We start from the raw sequence: 10201 nt of genomic DNA on the forward strand, positions 1-10201 counted from the left end.
TTCAGTAAGCATGACCTTTCCTTTGACAAAGCCAAGCTGGGATGGATCAAGTGTCTGGAGATCTATGTCCTTGTTTATAATTTCTGTCATAATTCTTTCCATGACTTTGCAAATAAGATTAATCAGTCTAATGGGGCTGTAGTTCCCAGGATCTGTTGAAGGTCCTCCCTTATGAAGAGGGGTGACAGTCGCAGTCCTCCATTTGTGTGGCACAAAGTTTTAGGACTATACTTAAATAACAATTCCAAGGGTCCTGATAAGTCATATTTTTGACTATTCAGGAGGCATCCTGAGATGTCATTGGGGTCGTTTTCTTGGATTTAGTGAGTGCAACCAGTACATGCTCTCTAGTTACAGTTGGCAGGTTACACTTGAGAGTATTTTGGGGGATGGGAGTGGAGGGGGTAAAGTCAGAACTGAATTTGTCTGCTAACAGGTTCACAGTATTGCCAGGCTCAGTGACTGTGGCACCATTAGCCACCAGTTCAGCACATATGATTATCTTCCACCTGGGAGGCTTTCTTAACCTCAAAGTTGGCTCTGCTTGACCTAATTAGCCCTCTTAGTTTTTTATTTACTTTGATGAGAGAGTTTTTATTTTCATGGAAATTGACCTTCCTGGTTTTTGCCATAATTTTGTTTCCTTCTGTTGTGTATCATATTTAATATGGGATGCCACAAGGGTGGTTTGTTTCTGGGACTAGTCCTGAGCTTTCTTCTGGTAGGTACAGCAGCCTTTATGCAGCCATTGACATGGTTGTACCAAGTTTGCAAGAACAACTCAGCACAGGCTGCTGTGTTCTTGGGGTTTGGAGGGGCATTGAATTTTGACAAACCATCACTTAATAAAAGACAATTTGCCTTAGAATAGTTCCTATTGTTAGATTTAATGTGATTATGGAATTGATTTTTATTTATAAGACAGCTTTATAGTCAGACCTTATCAGGGAGGAAGAGACATTGGGATGGGGGTGGGGTGCAGCTTTTTCCCATATTTGTAGCATGAGGTCTAGTATGCTGGAGCCTCTCGTGGGCATATGCATATTTGGACAAGAATGTCTGTATTTATGAAGTCCAGGTATCTCTGTGCCTGTATATTTGGGGTCGTGTAGGATTCCCAGTCTATAGAAAGTTAATTAAAGTCTCCCATTAGTAGGGTATTAGGTTGGAGGGTAAGTGTCTCCAGTAAGTCCAAGTATGCATGGTGAGCTTCTTGGACCATGGAGGGTGATGTATAGCTGGCTAGGATATGGCATAGGATTTTGTCTATGGTGATCTGCACATGGAGGAACTCCAGCACATCATCCTGTTTGATCACCCTAGAGGTATGCATGTTATTGCTGTATATTGACACACCTCCACCTTTAGCCCTTGTCTGTGCAGCTACTGGTCTAAAAGTGTGGAAAGCACTGAAACCTTGCATTGCTGGAGTACTCGCTGCCACTTTAAACCATGTCATATAGGCCAGTTTACCTCTATATGCCAGTCATTCCATGCTCCAGTTTTCTCCCATACATGTGATATAAGTGAACTGACATTCCTCTAAATTGCCATTGCTACCAATGGTGCGTATATGTATTTGTGCGCACATGTGTGTTTGTCTTACAGTGGGTTTGTACCCTCTTCAAGATGACTTCTATGCCATGTCTCCACTGAGTGCACTTGATAAGCAGATGATTAGAACAATGTGTCAGTGTCAAAACAGGTAGCACACTCATCTTTGGTGCTTCAAGACCAGAAGTTTGTGGGTTCTATTCCTATTCTTGGTGACTGGATTGCTGATGCTACATCACAATATTAGGAGGTGCTGCACTCCTGTGTGTCCTCCTTTGGATTAGACTTTAAATTGAGGTCTTATCTGCTTGAGTTGGTGGCAGCTCAGGTATATGTAAAAGATCCCATGAAACTTATTCAAAAAGTGCACTGACTTTATTTTATATACACATTTGACATTTCCATAATTTCACCATATTTAGAAATTCCACACAAATTTATTTCACAATAAAAATTAAAACTTCAAAGGAATTCTGAAAAAGAAAAATGACTAGGTATATATATATATATATATATATATATATATATATATATATATATGGATTTACTTCACATTACCACTGAACACTGAAAATATCGAACTTCATTTTACTGAGACCAAAATCCCAAACTGTCAAAATACTTAAAGCTTATTTAATCGACTTTCACAATACTGAAGTTGCACAATACTGAATCTCACAATAGCAAATTTTAAACCACAAATTTAATGTTAGTTTCCCCACACTATGACTTCGTTCCCATAACAAGATATAACAGACATTTCTGAATATTGAAGATTTTGTTTATAAAAATGGCAGTAGAATACGGTCAAATTAAACTTCACTTTTTACAATTTACCCAACACAGCAAAACAACATACAACACTAGCTAAAACCCACCTAGGTGGGGGCCACACCCCCTAACTATATATACCAACTCTGGAATTGCAGTACAGTGTGAAAATGGGCATACTTACAACACAATATATTACTAAATAAACTGCCTTTCCAACTATAAATATAGTCATGACAATTAGAAGTATCTTTCCTTTCAGAATGAAAACTGCTACAACCATTGGAAATAATGCTGTGAACATTGTATGACACATTCGCCATGTCATTTTTTAGGTACATAAAATAATTTAAAGAGACATACCTCTAATTTTAAAAAGTTACTGTTAATGTTGCATACTGCACTCGGTAATATACCCATTGGTATTTTCAGTTGATGACATTATGAAAGTCGATTAAATAAGTTTTCAGAAATTATGACATTTTGGTATTCTGGCCTCGGTAAAATGAAGTTTGATATTTTCAGTGTTCAGTAATGTGAAGGGGATCCATATATATATATATATATATGGGTCTACTTTTCTTTATTGAAATTTCACAATCTTGAAAAAGAAAAGTAAAACTCCACTTCTGCAAAAATGCACTACATCAAAAGTGCACTTTCGTGAAAGCCGATTCACTGAATCGGAAAAAAAATTTAAAAACTACTGTAAACACTGTTTTGCAGGAGGGCAAGCCCCCCAGCACCTCCAATGCAGGGTGGCTGCACCCCCTACACCCCCCTACTTAAATATACTAACTCCGAGATCGCACTACAGTGGGGAAAAGGATATATTTCCTTATCCCCACTGTAACGTGCTTCAGCGAATAGTCTTCCAATGTAGGGCTCTTTCGCTTAAGTAGGTTTGACCTTCTGTTTCTCGATGAACTGTGTTTTTGACAAAAAGAAGAAGACCTATATATATATATATATATATATATATATATATATATATATATCATTAACCCCAAGCCTTAGCTATATCCATTTTGTATTTTATTGTAACATTAAACCCATCACATATTTGATGTAATATCAACTCCTTATACCTCCTATACCATGCAATCCCAATAACACTTATAATAAACCTATTTAAATTATTTACTTTTTCTTTCTCTTGTCCTTCATAATATCCATAAATCACTTTATCCATATTTATACCCTCTCTCATTTATAAACACTTTACCACTTGACTCATCCATCTTCTACCCAACTACATTGCATTATAAAATGCTCTAATGTTTCCTCTACATTACATGTATTATACCCTTAACTTGTTTGCACTTCTTAACTGCCTTAACTGGTAGTCTTTCTAACTTTAATCTCTACAAAAAAAACCCTTAAAGTTCCATATCTTTCCCTTTCTTTCACAGGCTTTTCTTTCTCACTTTTACTTAATATTCAGTCATATTCATGTATCATTTTTTTATATTCCTGTTTCATTATAAAACAAAACTTCTTTTCTAACCTTGCATGCTTGTTTTTATACTTATTTTTAAATAAACACTAGCTATCTAACTCAAGCTCCTCCCATAAATTATCTATTTCAATATTCAACCACTCTTCTTTTACTTCCCCAATTATTCTGTTATTTTCCATCCCCTTCTTTGTTACCTCCTCACTAGTGGATAATACAGATATTAAATCACAATGATCAGAAAAAAATTCACACGTTTTTGACCTAATTTCTTGCAAACCTTCTGAAAATAACATAATCAGTTTTAGTCATAATCTTTCCCCTTTGATATGTGCAATCTCTTTTCCTTCCTATTTGTAAAATCTCATCTGTTATCATTTGTCTACAACTCAAAATATCTGTATTTGTTTTCCCTAGCTCCTTTCTTACATTACAATTAAAATAATTATTACATCTATACTTATCATTACAATGTTCCTGATTTCTTCAAATAAACACTCTGTTTTCTTCATTTGTGTGGAAGCATTTAAAGCAGAAACCCTCCCTAAATTATTGCAATGCTTAATATCACAGAGAACACACCTACTGTTTGATGTAAAAAAATCCAATACCTAAAGATCGGGTTTTATTATTATTGCAGTAACACCTGAACAAATGTCTTCCCCAAAACTCTACAACACCTCCCTCCAAATGTTTTCAACTTGCTCCTTCTGCCCTTTATTCAATATTCTAATAACCAACAAACATATTGCATCACATTTTTGTTCTCTACACCATGCAACCATGTATCTACATTTAATCATCTATTTGCATTAATAATACTATTAAAATTCAATGAAATTACTGTTAAATCATCCCTTTCCTTTTTTGCAGTTTGTTTTTACATTTATTTTACTTTCTTTCTCTTAACTCTTTTCCCTATAGCAGACTTTTTCACACATCATCCATCATCTTGTTCCACTCCACTTCTTGACTTAAATTCTGCAATAAAATCACAGTTTCAGTATTTTTCTCACCCTCCATTTTCCAGCATTTCCATTTCCATTTTAATATATGTCCCCAACTCAATCCCATCTCTTTCATTTAATGAGACTGCATCTATATTTTCATTCATAACCTTCCTTAATAAAAATGTATTTGTCACAATCTAACAAAAGTGTTCTAGTCCATTACATGTTCTACATTTCATCAAATATATATTCTCTTTTTCCATGACCTATGTCCCAGCACTGAAAACATCTTTACTTTGGGCACTCATTCATTAATTTATCCCCTAGACTACAGTGAAAGCAACCAGATAAAAATGAAGAACCAAACCAAGAAAATCTACAAGAAAGCCAGGTAACATCGAAGACTGCCTAAAAAATAAAATAAACTTTTAGTTGTAAAAATCGACACTATTAAAAGCATATAAATCACTTCCAGTAAGCACTTTCATCTCCATATAGGAAACTTCTACTTTCCTATGCAGACACAAAAGCACTTACCAGAAATGATTTATATGCTTTTAATATTGTCGATATTTACAAATAAAAGTTTCTTTTATGTTTTATTTTTTCTTATGGATTTACACTGAAAAAAAGTTTTAGGTTTACCAGCATATATTAACATACCCTTTTCCCCATTAATCACCACAAAGCTGGGCAAATGTATTAGTTTTCCTTCCTTAACAGCTCAACATATCATAATTTCCTATCCCACATTCCATAATTTATGGTCATCATAACATTTTTTAATATCATACATAGATTTGCATTGTTCAAAAATTCTTATCTCATTATAACTTATATCAGCAGTTCAAAACTATAAACACAGTTTTCTTTTGAACGTCCATTCATTTCTTCTGATCAAATAATTATTCCATGGAAATCAAAAATACTTACTGGCAAATATATTCTTCAGTCTCAAAACTCTCAGATTTAACTTCAAAAAAGTATCTGCACCAGTATGAATGAATGCCCTCACACCTTCTGGCTTAATGCCTAAAGGGATAATAGCATTGTCCCACACATAACATCTGACGATCATTTTCCCTTTCACAATTTAGCCCTCACTACAGGTTTCAGTCTTTGAAAATTCTGCACAGCTTGCAAACTACCACTTCATTTTGCTGCCACAACAGCATACAATATATAATTTTCTTACCTCTGATCTATTACTTAAAAAAAGTACCTTTATGAAATATATATCAGCTTGCTTCTCCTTCTCACAATACCTCAAGTCTCTCTCATCCACGCGACCAGAAAAAACGTTACCTTGCATCTCAATGTCCTCGTCTATTCAACTGGGTACAATGTCTGACCATGAAACAGCCATATCATCAGAAGGTTCTGCCTCATTAATCATATCACTCAAAATTTCATTTTCCAGCCCTCTTTGTTGCATTTCTGTTATAATTATGTGTTGTACTCCAATTTCTATACAACTTCACATTGCTTTTGCCACACATCTCCTGCTTTATATCTGCCATTAAATGCATGTAATGCAAAGCCAAACCCTGTGCATACTCTCTATAGCTCTCCACTAAATCCTCCATGACACTCTTTCAGTCTCAGCCCTCCGGCTACCCAACTCAGAAAAGAGTAGGGTTTTGTTATTGATATATACATTACATATTATTTACGTATGTACATATTTACATTATTGTTGATGGAGAAGTACAGAGAATGTCAGAAGGAGTTGCATTGTGTCTTTGTGGATTTAGAGAAAGCATATGACAGGGTGCCTAGAGAGGAGTTGTGGTATTGTATGAGGAAGTTGGGAGTGTCAGAGAAGTATGTAAGAGTGGTACAGGGTAGTGTGACAGCAGTGAGGTCTGTGGTGGGAGTGATGGATGCGTTTAAGGTGGAGGTGGGATTACATCAAGGATCAGCTCTGAGCCCTTTCTTATTTGAAATGGTGATGGACAGGTTGACAGACGAGATCAGACAGGAGTCCCCGTGGACTATGATGTTTGCAGATGACATTGTGATCTGTAGTGAGAGTAGGGAACAAGTGGAGGAGACCCTGGTGAGGTGGAGATATGCTCTAGAGAGAAGAGGAATGAAGGTCAGCAGGACTAAGACAGAATATATGTGTGTGAATGAGAGGGAGGATAGAGGAATGGTGAGGATGCAGGAAGTAGAGGTGGTGAAGGTGGATGAGTTTAAGTACTTGGAATCAACAGGTCAGAGTAATGGTGAGTGTGGAAGAGAGGCGAAGAAGAGAGTACAGACAGGATGTAGTGGGTGGAGAAGAGTGTCAGGAGTGATTTGTGAGAGTCTAGTAGCAGTAAGAGTGAAAGGGAAGGTCTACAAGAGGGTAGTGAGACCAGCTATGTTATATGGGTTGGAAACAGTGGCATTGACAAAAAAGCAGGAGTCAGAGCTTGACGAGGATGGACAGGATTAGGAATAAGTATATTAGAGGGTCAGCCCAGGTTAGAAGGTTTGGAGACAAAGCCAGAGAGGCAAGATTATGTTGGTTTGGACATGTGCTGAGGAGGGATGCAGAGTATATTGGGAAAAAGATGCTAAGGATGAAGCTGCCATGTAGCAGGGAAAGAGGAAGGCCTAAGATAAGGTTTATGGATGTGGTGAGAGAGGACATGCAGGTGGTTGGTGTGACAGAGCAAGATGCAGAGGACAGGAATAAATGGAAACAGTTGATCTGCTGTGGCGACCCCAAACGGGAGCAACCACAGAAAAGGAAGAAGAAGAGGGCATATTTACATTATTTACATCTATTTGCAAATCTCCATACATTATAAACTTCAATTTAGGCATTTCCTCCCCACTCTTTTATCCACAACCAAAACATTATTTTTTCCAAAATCTTTGTCAAAGTCCATTTTCCATTGTATTTAGTTTAATTTAGTCTTTTGTTCCATATACTCCATGAAGCATATACTGCTCTGTCCATTTTCTTCACTTCTTCCTGTTTACGTGCATCATAATAACCAAATTCTATTATGTCCATATTTATTTGTTCAAATTCTAACAAACTTTGCACCATATTGTCTTTACATATTTCTTTCCACAAATTATTTACTCTTTCACATTTCAAAAACACATGCTCAGTAGTCTCAAACACTCCACATTTATTACATATTCTATCTTGCTTTTTTTATGGCATATTTGCCTTAACTGGCAATTTTCAAATAGACAATCTCCATAAAAAATAATTACATTCTTTAATCTTTTTATAGTTATTATATCTCATCATTATGGCTTTTTTCTTATCTATTTCTAAATATTTCCATGGATCAATACAATAAAATGCTTTCATAATACTTAAGTACCATTCCTTTCTATTTTTCTCACATACATTCTTTTTTATTTTCCATAACACTATTTTGTTTTGGTACACTGTCATTTCTTCATTCACAATGCTTTTGCTTTGTTTTTTTAACTTCCATTCCTTCCCACAGTTCTTTGTATTTATAATATGGTATCATTTCTATCAAGTTTTTATTTTCCTTCATAATTCCTTCTAATATCTTTTATAAAATTAAAGATGCTGCATGTACTACTGGGCTTATTAAACCCAAACCTCCTTGCTCTTCTTTCATATACAGAATCCCTCTTTTGACTGGATTCAGTCTAGAGCCCCATATAAAAGAGAATATAATCATCATTAATTCCTTTTCATACTTAATAGGCATCAAATAAATGTTAGCAACATAAGCAATTTTTCCTGTTATCATGGTGCTCAACAAGTGTGCTTTTTTCTAAATGAAAATCTATATGATTTCCAAAAATTAGTCATATCCTTTACTTCTTTGAGTACATTATCCCATTGTTGTTGTCTGTATTCATTCCTTCCAAATGTCATTCCTAATATATATAGATATTTTCATTGAACTCAACACCTATCATACCTTCAAAACCATATCCTTTACTTTTCTCCTTATTTATACTTAAACCAATTTTTTTAAATGTATACTTAATTTTTCATTTGTTTTTTTCCATCCATACCTTATTTTTAACAATTAATACAATATCATCCCATAATTATAACTTATTGGCAATTGTACTTCCTTCATCGTTTTGTATCCACTACTTGACATTTTATTAATTTCCTTCACTATTACATTCATAACTAATGAAAAAATTACACAACTAGCTGGGCAGCCCTGCTTTATTCCACATTCTATTTTTATTTCTTCCCCAATCTAGCCATTTACATTTAGTTTCACATAGTTCCTTTCATAAACAGATTTTATTACTTGTAATATTTTTTGCGTACATTTTATGCCTGCATAATTCCCCATAATGATTTATATTGAATATTATCATAAATTTTAATTATATCCCCTATCATAACCTTCGCTTCTACCTTTTTATTTATGATAGCATCAATTGTTTCTTTCATTATCCATAATTACTCTTGACTTTCTTTTCCTTTTCTTCCAAATACATTTTGGTCATATATTCTATTCATTTTTTTCTGTAATCTTTTTGTTATTATTCTCAAAAAAATTGCATAATCTGTATTAATCAATGTTATAGGTCTGTAATGTTTTACTTATTTCCTTTTTTAAATATAATTGTTATAACTCCTGTACATATTTCTTTCGCTGTAATTCCAGTTCCTAACCATTCATTCATAACTTTTATAAAAATTATTTTTGCACTCTTTCATTTCTTTATACATAGCATATTCAATTCTATCCAGTCCTGTTGCAGAATTCATGTTAATATCTTTTAGAATTTCATTAAATTCTTTCATGGTTATTTTTTGTTCTAAATATTCTTTATCTTCCTTATTTAATTTTTCACATTTATAAATTTGTTCAATGTTTTCTTCTCTCTTAACAAATAATTCCAATACATATTCTTTAATTATTTTGCATATTCCTTCTTGCTGTCTTATTTCCTTACATTCCTTATTTTTTAATTATCTTATTATTTTTCCTTATTTTATTATTTTACTCAAATATGGTGCTACCTCTTCTTTCTTTCCTTGTAAGCAATAGTTTTGCTTATATAACAAGTTGTTAATTTTAATTTGATTCATTTTATATTTTTTTTTTTTTCATAAAAGGAATTTTTATTCTCTAAGTCTAAATGTTTTTTTACTTAATATCTTATATCTCTCTTTTTCTTTTCTTCTTTTCTTCCTTATACATTCTAAAAATACTTTTTTATATTTTTCTTTAAAATTAAGCCACCAAACAGTCCAATTCTCATAAAACTCCCTCAAAATTGTATGATTTTTCCATAATTCCACAAGTTCTTTTTTCTCTTCTAAATCTAATTCATTTTCATTAATTCTCTTTATTCCTTTTCCTTTTCTTATATATTCTTCATTTTCCTGTACTTTAATCCACATTGCCACATGATCTGAAAATCCAGCATACTTAATTCCTTTTTTTATAACTTTTAAACAATCAGATATTAAAAAATAATCAAGTTCTGTCCTAATTTCATTCCTTTTATA

This window comes from Protopterus annectens, chromosome 12.part0, assembly GCF_019279795.1.
Source record: "Protopterus annectens isolate FY-2018-M chromosome 12.part0, PAN1.0, whole genome shotgun sequence".
Lineage (NCBI taxonomy): Eukaryota > Metazoa > Chordata > Ceratodontiformes > Protopteridae > Protopterus > Protopterus annectens.